At 37.5% G+C, this 16826-nt stretch overlaps 1 protein-coding gene across 13 annotated transcripts in view; it reads right to left on the bottom strand.

The window, feature by feature from the left end:
* The window catches only part of ORC4 (origin recognition complex subunit 4), an 87591-nt gene that overhangs the window by 67496 nt on the left and 3269 nt on the right, over nt 1-16826 (bottom strand). For 2 of the 13 annotated variants that reach the window (XM_055108468.2, XM_063595143.1), the window contains exon 2: nt 11226-11361. The exons of the other annotated variants lie outside the window; for them this stretch is intronic. The gene's annotated coding sequence lies outside the window, so the exon portion shown is untranslated. The remainder of the gene's footprint in view (nt 1-11225; nt 11362-16826) is intronic. 13 annotated transcript variants of the gene reach the window in all.

Here is a 16826-nt window from a genome sequence, read left to right as displayed (position 1 = left end):
GACCATTGACACTATGAAGAAACTACATCAACTAACGGGCAAAATAACCAGCTAGCATCATAATGATAGTACCAAATTCACACATAACAATATTAACCTTAAATGTAAATGGGCTAACTGGCCCAATTAAAAGACACAGACTGGCAAATTGGATAAAGAGTCAAGACCCATTGGTGTGCTATATTCAAGAGACCCACCTCACTTGCAAAGACACACAAAGGTTCAAAATAAAGGGATGGAGGAATATTTACCAAGCAAATGGAAAGCAAAAAAGAGCAGGGGTTGCAATCCTAGTCTCTGATAAAACAGACTTTAAACCAACAAAGATAAAAAAAGACAAAGAAGGACATTACATAATGATAAAGTTATCAATGCAAAAAGAAGTGCTAACTATCCTAAATATATATGCACCCAATAGGGGAGCACCCAGATTCATAAAGCAAGTTCTTAGAGACCTACAAAGAGACTTAGACCCCCCCACAACAATAGCAGTGGGAGACTTTAACACCCCACTGTCAATATTAGACAGATCAACAAGACAGAAAATTAACAAGGACACTCAGGACTTGAACTCAGCTATGGACCAAGTGGACCTAATAGACACCTACAGAACTCTCCACCCCAAATCAACAGAATATACATTCTTCTCAGCACCACATCGCACTTATTCTAAAATTGACCACATAATTGGAAGTAAAACACTCCTCAACAAAGGCAAAAGAATGAAGTCATAACAAACAGTCTCCCAGACCATAGTGCAATCAAATTAGAACTCAGGAGTAAGAAACTCACTCAAAACTGCACAACTACGTGGAAACTGAACAACCTGCTCCTGAATGACTACTGGGTAAATAACAAAATTAAGGCAGAAATAAATACATTCTTTAAAACCAATGAGAACAAAGACACAATGTACCAGAATCTCTGAGACACAGCTAAAGCAGTGTGTAGAGGGAAATTTATAGCACTAAATGCCCACAGAAGAAAGCAGAAAAGATCTAAAACCAACACCCTTATATCACAATTAAAAAAACTAGAGAAGCAAGAGCAAACAAATTAAAAGCCAGCAGAAGACAAGAAATAACTAAGACCAGAGCAGAACTGAAGGAGATAGAGACACAAAAACCCCCTCAAAAAAATAAATGAATCCAGGAGCTGCTTTTTTGAAAACTTTATCAAAATAGGTAGACCGCTAGCCAGACTAATAAAGAAAAGAGAGAAGAATCAAATAGACACAATAAAAAATGATAAAGGGGATATCACCACTGATCCCACAGAAATACAAACTACCATCAGAGAATACTATAAACACTTCTACACAAATAAACTAGAAAATCTAGAAGAAATGGATGAATTCCTGGAAACAGACACCCTCCCAAGACTAAACCAGGAAGAAGTCGAATCCCTAAATAGACCAATAGCAAGTTCTGAAATTGAGGCAGTAATTAATAGCCTACCAACTAAAAAAAAGCCCAGGACCAGATGGATTCACAGACAAATTCTACCAGAGGTACAAAGCGGAGCTGGTACCATTCCTTCTGAAACTATTCCAAATAAAAGAAAAAGAGGGACTCCTCTCTAATTCATTTTATGAGTCCAGCATCATCCTGATACCAAAATCTGGCAGAGACACAACAAAAAAAGAAAATTCCAGGCCAATATCCCTGATGAACATCAATGCAAAAATCCTCAATAAAATGCTGGCAAACCGAATCCAGCAGCACATCAAAAAGTTTATCCACCATGATCAAGTTGGCTTCATCCCTGGGATGCAAGACTGGTTCAACATACGCAAATCAATAAATGTAATCCATCACATAAACAGAACCAATGAGAAAAACCACAATTATCTCAATAGATGTAGAAAATGCCTTCGACAAAATTCAACACCCCTTCATGCTAAAAACTCTCAATAAACTAAGAATCGATAGAACGTATCTCAAAATAATAAGAGCTATTTATGACAAACCCACAGTCAATATCACACTGAATGGGCAAAAACAGGAAGCATTCCCTTTGAAAACCGGCACAAGAAAAGGATGCCCTCTCTCACCACTCCTATTCAACATAGTATTGGAAGTTCTGGCCAGGGCAATCAGGCAAGAGAAAGAAATAAAAGGTATTTGAATAGGAAGAGAGGAAGTCAAATTGTCTGTTTGCAGATGACATGATTGTATATTTAGAAAACCCTGTTGTCTCAGCCCAAAATCTCCTTGAGCTGATAAGCAATTTCAGCCAAGTGTCAGGATACAAAATCAATGTGCAAAAATAACAAGCACTCCTATATACCAATAATAGACAAACAGAGAGCCAAGTCATGAGTGAACTTCCATTCGCAATTCCTACAAAGAGAATAAAATACATAGGAATACAACTTATAAGGGATGTGAAGGACTGCTTCAAGAAGAACTACAAACCACTGCTCAAGGAAATAAGAGAGGACACAAACAAATGGAAAAACATTCCACGCGCATGGATAGGAAGGATCAATATCATGAAAATGGCCACACTGCCCAAAGTAATTTATAGATTCAATGCTAAACTCATCAAGCTACCACTGACTTTCTTCACAGAATTAGAAAAAAAACTACTTTAAATTTCATATGGAACCAAAAAAGAGCCCGCATAAGCCAAGACAATGCTAAGCAAAGAGAACAAAGCTGGAGGCATCACGCTACCTGACTTCAAACTATACTATAAGGCTACAGTAACCAAAGCAGCATAGTACTGGTACCAAAACAGATATACAGACCAATGGAACAGAACAGAGTCCTCAGAAATAACACCATACATCAACAACAACCATCTGATCTTTGAAAAACCTGATGACAACAAGCAATTGGGAAAGGATTCCCTCCCTATTTAATAAATGGTGTTGGGAAAACTGGCTAGCCATATGGAGAAAACTGAAACTGGGCCCCCCTTCCTTACACCTTATACAAAAATGGATTAAAGACTTAAACATTAAAGACCTAAAACCATAAAAACCCTAGAAGAAAACCTAGGCAATATCATTCAGGACATAGGCATGGGCAAAAATTTCATGACTAAAACACCAAAAGCAATGGCAACAAAAGGATACGAACAGACACTTCTCAAGAGAAGACATTTATGCGGCCAACAAACGTGAAAAAAAGCTTATCATTACTGGTCATGACAGAAAAGGAAATCAAAACCACAATGAGATACCATCTCATGCCAGTTGGAATGGCGATCATTAAAAAGTCAGGAAACAACAGATACTGGAGAGGATGTGGAAAAATAGGAACGCTTTTACGCTGTTGGTGGGAACATAAATTAGTTAAACCATGGTGGAAGACAGTGTGGCGATTCCTCAAGGATCTAGAACCAGAAATACCATTTGACCCAGCAATCCCATTACTGGGTATATACCCAAAGGATTATAAGTCATTCTACTATAAAGACACATGCATACGTATGTTTATTGCAGCACTGTTCACAATAGCAAAGACTTGGAACCAATCCAAATGCCCTTCAATGATAGACCAGATAAAGAAAATGTGGCACATATACGCCATGGAATACTATGAAGCCATAAAAAAGGATGAGTTCATGTCCTTTGCAGGGACACGGATGAAGCTGGAAACCATTATTCTCAGCAAACTAATACAGGAACAGAACACCAAACAACGCATGTTCCCATAAGTGGGAGCTGAACAATGAGAACACATGGACACAGGGAGGGCAACATCACACAATGGGGCCTGCTGGGGGGTGGGGGGGCTAAGGGAGGGATAGCATTAGGAAAAATACCTAATGTAGATGACAGGTTAATGACACGTGTATACCTATGTAACAAACCTACATGTTCTGCACATGTATCCCAGAACTTAAATTATAATAAAAAAGAAAAATTTAAAATAGACGTTGTTTTTCCTTGCAGAGGAGGCAGAACAAGATTGCTGAAGAGAATCCCCCAGGAATCATCCTGTAGCAGGAACACCAAACTGAACAACTATCCATGCAAAAAAAAAAAAAAAAAACAACCTTCATAAGAATCAGCTGGCACAGTGGTACATGCCCATAATCTCAGCACTTTGGAAGGTCAAGGTGAGTGGATCATTTGATCTCAGTTCAAGACCAGTCTGGGCAACCTGATGAAACCCTGTCTTTACAAAATATGAAAAAATTAGCTGGGCATGGTGGCATGTGCCTGTAGTGCCAGCTACTCGGGAGGCTGAGGTGGGAGGATCACTTCAGCCCAGGAGGTCAATTGAGGCTGCAATGAGTTGAGATCACGCCATGCACTCCAGCCTGGGTGACAGAGTGAGACCCTGCCTCAAAACAAACAAATAAACACACTAACAAACAAACAAAAAATCCAAAATCAGGTGAGTAATCACGGCACCTGGTTTTAACATAATATCAAGGAAAGAAGCATCGAAGAGGGTAGGAAAGACAGTCTTGCGCTGACTACACCACCCCTCCTCCAACCCCAGGCAGCACAGCACTGAGATAGAATCTGTGTGCTTGGGAGAGAGAATGAAAGTAAGTATGGGACTTTGCGCTGGAACTCAGTGCTGCTCTGTAACAGCAGAACACAACACAGGGCATTCTGCTGGTGCCCACAGAAGGAGCATTTAGCTCAGTCCTGGGCCAGAGAGAAATCCTCCACCCCAAGGAGAGTAATTGGTTTTCATCACATTCTGACTAAAGTAGTCTAGGGCCCGGAATAAATTTGAGTGACAGGCCACAAGGACTGCATCCTTTGGCAAGCCTTGGTACTGCACTGGCCTTGGAGGTAATGGACTTAAGATAAAACCCAGTGCAATACCACCCGTGGCAGCTAAGGGAAACCCTGAGGCACCCCTCCCCAACTACTTCAGCTTGGGGTAAGGAAAAGGAAGAGTAGGCAGAACTTTGTTTTGCAACCGGAGTATTGGTTCAGTCACAGTAAAATAAAGCAAAAGACAGATTTCTGAAGCTTTTGATATCAAGCTTTTGCTCTGGGATGGCATTTATAGATTGACCCTAGGCAGGAAGGGAATGGCTGCCATGATGGGATGGACTCAGTCTTGGCAGAATTCACCACCTGCTAACTAAAGTGGCCTTTGGCCTTGAATAACCAGTGGCAGTCACGCAGGACTGGCCGTGGACCTTGGGTGAGCCCCAATACTGTGCTGGTCTGCAATGCTTCAGAGGCAACTCAGCATAGTTCCAACTGTGGTGGCTACAGGAATGCCTGTATCACCCCCCACCAACACTGGGCAGGCCAGTACAGAGAAAGACTCCTGATTGAAGGAAAGGGAAGGTAGAGAGCAAGAGACTCTGCCTGGTAACCCAGGGAATTCTCCCAATTATCTTCCCAAGTCCATCAGGACTGTGTATGTAGGAGTCTGCAAGACTCACAGCGTTCCTGTGCTTTGGATGCTCCTTAATGCCAAAATGGCTGCAGTGACTACAGGCTTAGGTCACAACACTCAATCTGCTTTGATTTCCTGGAAAGCCCCCTGGAGAGTGACAGGAATGAACAAACCCAAACTGTGAAGACTAGCTCTTCGATGCCTAGACATCAATGAATATCCACAATTATCAAGAACATCTAGGAAAACAGGACCTCACCAAACAGACTAATCCTGGAGCAATAAAGATACGTGACCTTTTAGATGGGAAATTCAAAATAGCGGTCTTGAGAAAGCTCAATTTAATTCAAGATAAAAGAGATAAAAAATTCAGAATTATATCAGAGAAACTTAACAAAGAGACTAAAATGATAAACAAGCAGAAATTCTGAAGCTCGAAAATTCAACAAGCTGAAAATGCATCAGTCTCAACAGCAGAAGAATGAATTAGTGAGCTTGAAGACAGGTTTATGAAAATACAGTCAGAAGAGAAAAAATAATAAAACAATAATGAAGTATGCCTACAAAATCTGGAAAATAGCCCCCAAAAGTCATAATCTAAGAGTTACTGGCCTTAAAGAGGGCTTACAGAAAGAGATTGAGGTAGAAAGTGTTTTCAAAGAAATAATAGCAGAGTACTTTTCAAACTGAGAGAAAGATATGAATATACAGGTACAAGAAGGTCAAAGAACACCAAATAGATTCAACCCAAATAAGATTACCTTAAGGCATATAATAATTAAAGTCTCAAAAGTAAAGGACAAAGAAAGGATCCTAAAAGCAGCAAAAGAAAAGAAGTAACTTCATATGAAGGAGTTATACTACATCTGGCAGCAAACTTCAGCAGAAACGCTACAGGCCAGAAGAGAGTAGGATGACAAACTTTAGCAGAAACCCTGGCAGGCCAGAAGAGAGTAGAATAGTATTAGGTTGGTGCACAAGTAACCACGGTTTTTGTAATTACTTTTAATGGCAAAAACCACGTTAACTTTTGCACCAATCTAATACATCCACTGAAATTATCCTTGAAACAGGGAGACATGAAGACTCTCCTAGACTAATAAAAGCTGAGAGATTTCATCAACACCAGACTCATCTTTCAGAAAATGCTAAAGGGAAGTTCTTCAATCTGAAAGAAAAGGACATTAACAAGCAACAAGAAATCATCTGAAGGTATAAAACTCACTGGTGAAAGTAAGTGCACAGATAAATAGAGAATACTCTAACCGCTCATATCTTTAGCAGGAAGATTAAAAGACAAACCTATATTGTTAGATGAGTTCTAAACTCTACCTTATCTAGAGAACCTTCTTCTTTTAGAAAATTAAGCAAAACAACTAAGCCAAGACATGTTAAGAAAAGTTTGAAAAGAAAGCTGTAAGGAAATACAAGGGGAGGGATTGTTAGATATGAGTTCTAAATTTCTTTTCAAAGAATTAATGTGTCAGTATGCTCAATTCTTTGCCTTCTAGTTTTAAACTTAACTTCCTCGTAAAGCAACCTTTTTCGATTACCTACTCCACCCTGACTCATTCTGATCACCTGCTCCACCCAACATTCCAATCACCTGCTCCACCCTAACTCATTCCAATTACCTGCTTCCTGCTCTGCCCTGACTCCCGCCAAAGCATTCACCCTGTCATTCTCTTTAAATTAGCTAATTGGAATTAGTTTAGCCCGTGCAGTCTAACCCCAGCCAATAGGGGAATGACAGAGCAGCAGGGGCCACATACGTCAGGGATAAGAACCCCTTCCCATCCCTTGTCCAAATGTGCGCTCACCATTGTTCCATCTGTAAGGGTGCACCCTTCTATATAGAAGTAGCTTGCCTTGCTGAATATTAAAAAGAAAATTTTGTATTCGAGTGCTATTTCTTTTGCAGCATCGAAACTTTCTATATAACACTATCAAAAAAAAACTACGCCAAAACTTAAAATATAAAAATATATAGAGACAAAAAGTCAAAAAGTGAAGGGATGGAGTAGAAGTGTACAGGTTTTTAGTTTTTTCTGTGCGTGTATTTTTTCTTTTCTTTGCAATCAGAGTTGTCATCAGTTGCAAATAATTGGCTATAAATTGTTATTTGCTAACCTCATAGTAACCACAAAACAAAAACCTCTAATAGGTGCACAAAAAAATAAAAAGCAAGAAATTAAAACATACTACCAAAAAATAATTATCACAAAGGAAAACAAGGAAAAAAATGGGGGAAAAGCTCTAGAAAATAACCAGAACAACAATAAAAAGGCAGTAGTAAGTCCTTACCTATCAATAATAATACTGAATGTGAATGGACTAAATTCTTCACTATAAAAACATAGACTAACAACAAAAAGACGGAAAAAGATACTGCACCAAACAGAAACCCAAAAAGAGCCCAAGTAGCTTTGTATCTATTTTTAGATAAAATAGATTTCAACACAAAAACTATGAAGAGAGAAAAAAAGGTTATCATATAATACAAAAGGTTTTAATTCAGCACGAGGACATAAAAATTATAAATACATATCTATCCAACACAGAAGCATCTAGATATATAGAGTCAAGTGTATTAGAGTTAAGGAGACAGAACCCAATACAGTAATGACTTGGGACTTCAACAGCCCACTTTCACCATTGGACAGATCATCTAGACAGAAAGAAACAATGAATTTAATCTGCACTATAGATTAAATGGACCTAATAGACATTTACAGAAGCTGTCATCCAACAGCCGCAGAATACGTTCTTCTCCTTAGCACATGGAACATTTCTCAAGGATGGATCCTAAATTCTCCAATCAAAAGACACAGAAGAGCTGAAGGGCTAAACAAAACAAGGCCCTACTACCTGCTACATATAAGAAACCCACTTCATTTATAAAAACATAGATAGACCAAAAGATGGAAAGAGACATTGCATGCAAACAGAAATCCAAAAAGAGCACCATCACGTTAGGCCGCAAAACAAGTCTGATAAAAATTAAAAAGTATATTTTCTAACCACAATGGAATAAAAGTAGAAATAAATAACAAGTGGAACTTTGGAAACTATACAAACATATAAGAATTAAACAATACGTGCCTGAACAACCAATGAAGTAATTAAGAAAATTAAAAAATGTCTTGAAACAAATGAAAATGGAAACACAATCTACTAAAACTTATGAGATACAGTTAAAGCTAACACTAAAGGGAATGTTTATAGCAATAAATGTGCAAATCAAAAAGTAGAAAACCAAGAAATAAACAACCTAGTAATGCATCTTAAAGAACTAGAAAAGCAAGAGCATGCCAAGCCCCAAATTAAGAAAAGAAATAATAACGAAAACAAGAAAATAAATAATAAAAAACAGAAATAAAATTGAGACAAAAAAATAGAAAAGATCAATGAAATGAAAAGGGTTGTTTGGAAAGACAGACAAAATCAATGAACCTTTACCCAGACTAAGAAAAGAAAAAAAAGAAGATCCAAATAAAATCAGAGACAAAAAAGGAGACATTACAATTGATATCACAAAAATTCAAAGGATCATTGGAGACCATTTGAACAACTGCATGCCAATAAATTGTAAAACCTAGAAGAAACGAATAAATTCCTAGGCACATACAGCCTAACAAGAATGAAACATTAAGACAACCAAAATCGAAATAGACCCATAATAAGTTTCAAGATAGAAACAATAATAAAAAGTCCCCCATCACAGAAAAGGCCAGGACTTCATGGCTTCACTGAGTTCTACCAAACATTTAAAGAAGAACTAACATCAATCCTACTCAAATCATTCTCCAAAATCAAGGAGGATCTCCAAATTCATTTTATGAGGCCAGATTTATTCTTTTTTTTTTTTTTGGAGACAGAGTCTCACTCTGTTGCCCAGGTGATCCGCAACCTCCACCTACTGGGTTCAAGCGATTCTCCTGCCTCAGCCTCCAGATTAGCTGGGATTACAGGCATAAGCCACCATGCCCAGCTAATTTTTGTATTTTTTGTAGAGATGGGGTTTCACCATGTCGGCCAGGCTGGTCTCAAACTGCCGGCTTCAAGAGATCTGCCTGCCTCAGCCTCCCAAAGTTCTGGGATTACTGGCGTGAGCTACCATGCCTGGCCCCAGATTTATTCTGATACCAAAACCAGACAACGATACAACAACGACAAAAAAGAAACTACAGGCCAGTGTCTCTGATGAAAATAGATATAAAAATCTTCAACAAAACACAGCAAACCAAATTGAACAGCACATTAAAAAGATCATCATAATCAAGTGGGATTCATCCCAGGGATGCAAGGATGGTTCAACATATGTAAATCAATCAGTGTGATACATGGTATCAACAGAATGAAGGACACAAAGTGTATTGTCATTTCAATAGATGCCAAAAAAATCTTTTTTGATAAAATTCAATATCCCTTCATAAAAACTCTCAGCAAACTGGGGACAGAAGGATCATCCCTCAACATGATAAAGCCATACACAACAAACCCACAGTTAGTATCAGACTGAACGGGGGAAAAACTGAAAGCCTTTATTCTAGGATCTAGAAGAAGGATGGGCACTTTCATCACTATTACTCAAGTTAGTAACAGAAGTCCTAGCCAGAGTGAACAGACAAGAGAATGAAATAAAGGGCATTTAAATTGGAAAGGAGTAAGTAAAATTATCATTGTTTGCAGCTCATGTGATCTTATACTAACCTAAAGACTCCAACAAACGACTATTAGAACTAATAAATTCAGTAACATTGCAGAACACAAAATCAACACACAAAAATCCATAGAATTTCTCTATGCCAACAGTGACAACCTATCTGAAAAAGAAATCAAGAAGGTGATCCCATTTACAATAGCTACAAATAATATTAAATATCTAGAAATAAACTTAACCAACTACAAAGCAAACTATCAAACATTGATGAAATTAATTGAAGAGGATACAAACAAATGAAAAGACATCCCATGCTCATGGGTCGAAAAAAATTATATTGTTAAAATGACAATACTTCCCACAGCAATCTACAGATTCAAAGCCATCCCTATCAAGAGCAATGACATTCTTCACAGAAATAGAAAAAAAAAAATCCTAAAATTGTATGGAAGCACAAAAGACCCCAAATAGCCAAAACAATCCTGACCAAAAAGAACAGAGCTGGTAACTGGTAGAGTTACCACACTACCAAACCTCAAAATATACTACAACGCTATAGTAACCAAAATAGCACGATAGTGGCATAAAAACAGACACGTAGAACAACAGAACAGAGAGTCCAGAAATTAATCTGTGTATTTAAAGCCAATTAGTTTTTTACTAAGGTGCCAAAAACACTCATTGGGAAAGGACAGTCTCTTCAATAAATGGTGTTGGGAAAACTGGATGCCCACATTCAGAAGAACAAAAGTAGACCCCAACTCTTGCCATATACAAAAATCAAAGAAAACTGCATTAAAGACTTACATCTATGAAACTAATAAAGGAAACCATTAGGCAAAAACTCCAGGACATTGGTCTAGGCAAAGACTTCTTAAATAAGACCTCAAAATCACAAGCAACTAAAGCAAGAAAATAAAATAAAATAACAACAAATGAGATCTCTCCAAGCCAAAAAGCTTCTGCACAGCAATGAAAACAATAAAATGAAGATATAACATGTAGAATGGGAGAAAATATTTCAAACTAATATCTGACAAAGGATTAATAACCAGAATATATAAGAATCTCAAACGACTCAATAGGAAAAAAAAACCTGATTTTAAAATGGGCAAAAGATCTGAGGAGACATTTCTCAAAAAGACATACAAATGGCAAACAGGCATATGAAAAAAATGTTCCACATTATTAATAATCAGAGAAATACAAATCGAAACTATAATGAGGTATCAACTCACCCCAGTTAAAATGGCTTTTATCGAAAAGGCAGTCAATATCAGATGCTGGTGAGAATGTGGAGAAAGGGGAACCCTTGTACACTGTTGGTGGAAATGTAAACTGGCACAGTCACAACAGAGAACAGTATGGAGCTTCCTAAAAACACAACAAATAGAACTATAATCCAGCAATCCCACTACTGTGTATATACCCAACAGAAAGGAAATCAGTAATATACAAGGTATCTGTACTCCCATGTTAACTGCAGCACTATACACAATAGCCAGGATATGGAATCAACCTAACTGTCAATCAATGGATGGATAAAGAAATGTGGTACATATACACAATGGAATGTTATTCAGCCATAAAAAAAAAATGGAATCCTGTCATTTTCAACAACATGGATGTGACTGACATTATAAGGGAAATAAGCCAGGCATAGAAAGGCAAGTATCACATGTTCTCACCCATATGTGGAAGTTTCAAAAAAATTGAAGTCCTAGAGATAGTGAGTAAAAAGATGTTAGCAGAGGCTGGGAAGGGTAGTGTTGAGAGGAGAATCAAGAGGAGATGGTTAATGGGTAGAAAAATATAGTTAGATAGAAGGAATAAAATATAGTGTTCAGTAGCACAATATAGTAATTACAGCTAACAATAATTTAGTGTATGTTTTAGAACAATTAAAGGAGTGGAAATGAAATGTCCCTAACACAAAGAAATGATAAATACTTGAGGTAATGGATATCCCAATTACCTGATTTGATCATTACACATTGTATGCTTATATCAAATATCACATACTCCCCATTTTATGTATCCATAGTAATTAAAAATTAAAATTTTTAAATATATGAGTTAAGTTAAAAAATTTTTGGCTCAAAGCATAAATATATTAAAATCAAATCTCAGAAGTAAAAAAAAAGACAATTAGGGTTTTATTTATGGTAGTGGCAGACAGGACCAACCTTTCTGCTGACGCCAACAAAAAAACTAAATAATGAATGAAATAAAGTAATGTGAAATTACTTACCAAATTCCATGTGAAGGTAAACCAGAAACAAACCATACACCAAGTAACTTTTGTTCTGAGGACATTTTCCTATCTAGAAGAAAGGGCTGAGAAAAAAGGCTGAGCTAATGGAAGATGTGCCGGTCTATGGTAAAAAAATCAAAGCACAAGGCCAGGTGTGGTGGCTCATGCCTGTAATCCTACCCTTTGACAGGCCAAGGCAGGAGGATAGCTTGAGCCCAGGAATTCAGGATGATTGTGTGCAATATAGTGAGACCTCATTTAAAATAAAAATAAACACAAAAAATCAAAATCAAAAATAAAAATAAAAGCACATTGCCTAACAAAGCTGGGGACTCAGATAAACTACCCAATTTACGTTCAGAGTTTAAGGACAACATCATTAGGATAAGAGGAAATTGAAGGAAAATAGAATTCATGATCTTAAAGTCTTCCTTAATGTCATGTGTATAACAGAAGGAATCCCAACTCTTGAACATGAATAGTGACTTGGGACTGATAGCACTCCTAGAGACCTTTCCTAGAAAAATGTACCTTCTTAAAAAAGATACTATTATTCTAGGACTCATATATTCCTATAATTTTTTAAATACAACTGGTACTCAAGGCACACAAGAAAAAAATATCATAAGCTAGCAGACACAGACTTAGAAAATTTAGAAACTGGAATTATCTTCAACAAACAACAAATGAACTATGAATATAGTCGGCCCTTCATAGCCACAGATTCACTCAATCAAGGATTAAAAATACATGTATATTTTTAAAAACACGACTATAAAAAATAATAGAAATTTTTAAAAAGCCATGACAGTATAACAATATTTACATAGCATCTACATTGTATTAGGTACCATAAGCAATCTAGAGATTATCTAAAATACGTGGGAGGATGTGTGTAGGTCGTATGCAAACATGATGGCATGTTATATAAGGAATTTGAGCTGCCTGTGGATTGTGGTATCTGCACGGGGTTCTGAAACCAATTTCCAGCAGATACTAAGGAGCAACTATACTAGGCCAATAAAAGCAAGACTGTAATTTTCAGCAGGTAACCAGAAACAGTAAGAATATCACCAATATCTTTAAAAAGATACTGATGCATTGATCTAATAATCTCGATGAATACAGGGCAAGATGAAGAATGCCACACGATGATTGAACATTTCCTCTACCCCCACAACCACACTTGACTAGGAGAAAAAAAAAAAAGAAGAAAAGAATTCCACACAAAAAGATTAGAGTGAAACAGCAGAAAAATTACGACCAAAAAAAGAAACAACAACAAAAAAAATCTAAGAGAGATTTCCTTCAAAGCAGCATGAATTATTAGGTTGGTACAAAATTAATTGTGGTTTTTGCATTGTTGGAATTTGCCATTTGATATTGGGATTTTTTTTTTTTTTTGAGATGGAGTCTCTCTCTGTTGCCCAGGCTGGGCTGCAGTGGCGCGATCTCGGCTCACTGCAAGCTCTGCCTCCAGGGTTCACACCATTCTCCTGCCTCAGCCTTCTGAGTAGCTGGGACTACAGGCACCCGCCACCACGCCTGGCTAATTTTTTGTATTTTTAGTAGAGACAGGGTCTCACCATGTTAGCCAGGATGGTATCGATCTCCTGACCTCGTGATCTGCCCACCTCAGCCTCCCAAAGTGCTGGGATTACAGGTGTGAGCCACCACACCCGGCCTGGAATACATTCTTAAATAAATGTGGTTATGTTATACGTCATTTTAATGGGCATTTCTTGCTTTTTTTTTTTTGGCTAATGACTTATTACTTGCTGTTTATATTTATTTTGGACTATGGAAATGATGCTAGACAAAAAGCAAAGTCGAGTGATTTTCTTATTTAAGTTCAAAGTGGGTCATAAAACAGCAGAGACAACTTGCAATATCAACAACGCATTTGGCCCAGGAACTGCTAATGAACGTACAGTGCAGTGGTGGTTCAAGAAGTTTTGCAAAGGATACCAGAGCCTTGAGGATGAGGAGTGTAGTGCCAGGCCACTGGAAGTTGACAACAACCAATTGAGAGCAATCATTGAAGCAGATTGATCCTCTTACAATTACATGAGAAGTTGCTGAAGAACTCAACATAAGAACTCAACGTCAACCATTCTACAGTTGTTCAGTATTTGAAGCAAATTGAAAAGGTGAAAAAGCTCGATAAGTGGGTGCCTCACCAGCTGAGCAAAAATTTAAAAAAACACCGTTTTGAAGTGTTGTCTTCTCTTATTCTCCACAACAACGAACCATTTCTCAATCGGACTGTGAGGTGCAACAAAAACTAGATTTTATATGACAAGCAATGACCAGCTCAGTGGCTGGACCGCGAAGAAGCTCCAAAGCACTTCCCAAAGCCAAACTTGCACCAAAAAAGGCCATGGTAACTGTTTGCTGGTCTGCTGCCGGTCTGATCCACTACAGCTTTCTGAATCCTGGAGAAACCATTACATCTGAGAAGTATGCTCAGCAAATCAATGAGATGCACTTAAAACTGTGATGCCTGCAGCCAGCATGGGTCAACAGAAAGGGCCCAATTCTCCACAGTAACACCCAACCGCACACTGCACAACCAACACTTCAAAAGTTGAACGAACTGGGCTACAAAGTTTTGCCTCATCTGCCATATTCACCTGACCTCTCAACTGACTACCACTCCTTCAAGCATCTCTACAACTTTTTTCAGGGAAAATGCTTCCACAACCAGCAGGATGCAGGAAAAAGCTTTCCAAGAGTTTGTGGAATCCTGAAGCATGGATTTTTACATTACAGCAAAAAACAAACTTATTTCTTGTTGGCAAAAATGTGTTGATTGTAATGACCTATTTTAATTAATAAAGATATGTTAGAGCCTCGTTATAATGATTTAAAATTCGCTGTCCCAAACCACAATTTCTTTTGTACCAACCTAATGCATTGACAGCTGATTTCTCAAAATCAATAATGAAAACCAAAAACAGTGAAATGTTATCTTCAAGGTACAAGTAAAACAACCACAAATCTGTAATATCCCCCAAAACATTCTTCAAGATTGAAGGCAAAACAAAAAATTAAGACAAAGCAAAAAAATTAAGAGAACTGACTATCAGAATGTCTGCATTATGAAACTTCTACTGAGTGTGCTAAAGTAAAAGTTAAAAGATTCCAAAAGAAAAGTCAGAGACGCAGGAAGATATTAAGACGTGGTAAACACATAGGAACATCTAGCTCAAAGTACTGTCCAGCAGCAATACAGTAAAAGTGACATAAGTAATTTAAAATTTTCTATTGTTCACACTAAAAGAAAACAAGGTGAAATCAATTATAATTTCAACATGTAATCATAATGAAAAGCTGAGGTATTTTACATTGTTTTCATACTGTCTTTGAAATATGGTGTTTATACAACATTACAATGCAGATGCTAAATTAAAACTGCCATATAAAACACTTGATCTATATTTTTATATAATTTGCAGCTAATGCCGGGTGCAGTGGCTCACGTCTGTAATCCCATCACTTTGGAAGCCCAAGGTGGGTGGATCACTTGAGGTCAGGAGTTTGAGACCAGCCTAGCCAAAATGGTGAAACTTTGCCTCTACTAGAAATAAAAACATTAGCCAGGTGTGGTGGCACATGCTTGTAATCCCAGCTACTAGGGAGGCTGAGGCAGGAGAATCACTTGAACTTGGGAGGCGGAGGTTGCAGTGAGCCAAGATCATGCCACCGGACTCCAGCCTGGGCAACAGAGCGAGACTCCATCTCCAGGGGGGAAAAAATCTCCAAAAATTAAAAAATAATAATTTAATAATTTGCGGTTAAGAAAGGTTTATGTATCCGAGTTGTTCCAAACATACAGGTTTTACAGTAACTGAATCAAGTGTCAGTTTTTAAACTTAATGGAACACTAAATAAAACTAAAAATTCAGTTCCTCAGTCATACTGGCCACATTTCAAGTGCTCAAAAGCCACACGCAGCTAGTAGCTACTGCAATGAATAGCACAAGCATAGAACTTGTTATCTGGAGTTTAAACTACGTATAAAATTCAAAGAACAATGACAGCCTATAAGACCTACATGAAGATAAAAGTTGCCATCCCAGAAGAGAGTAATGCTCCAAGCACAGAGAAGATATTGGCCATACTGCTAGAAATCCCTGAGTAAAACAGACAACCCAATTAAAACAAAAAACAAACAAACAAAAAAACCTCCCAAAAAGATTTAAAAAGACAATGCACAAAAGATTTAAGAATTAAAAAGACAATTCTAGAAAGAGGAAATTCAAATAGCCGGTAAGTTTTTGAAAAAGTGCTCAAACTCTTTAGTGTCCTGGACAGAATAAATTAAAACAACAATAAGATAAAGCCACATTCATCAAGTTGGGAAAAAGGAAAAATAACTCTTGGTGAGACAGTAAAAGTAAAGGGATCTACCATATACTGCTGTCGGGGTATACATTGGTGTATCTACTTTGGAAAAGGCATAACTAGTGAAGTTGAAGATAAACATACGTACTCTACAAAAACCCATGGTAATGTACATTAAGAATACATGTACAAGAACATTCATAATAGCATTGTTCATAACTACTAAAAACGGAACACA

This window comes from Pan paniscus, chromosome 13 (genome assembly GCF_029289425.2).
Source record: "Pan paniscus chromosome 13, NHGRI_mPanPan1-v2.0_pri, whole genome shotgun sequence".
In the NCBI taxonomy this organism is placed as follows: Eukaryota; Metazoa; Chordata; class Mammalia; order Primates; family Hominidae; genus Pan; species Pan paniscus.
This window is presented reverse-complemented; position numbering and strand designations above follow the sequence as displayed.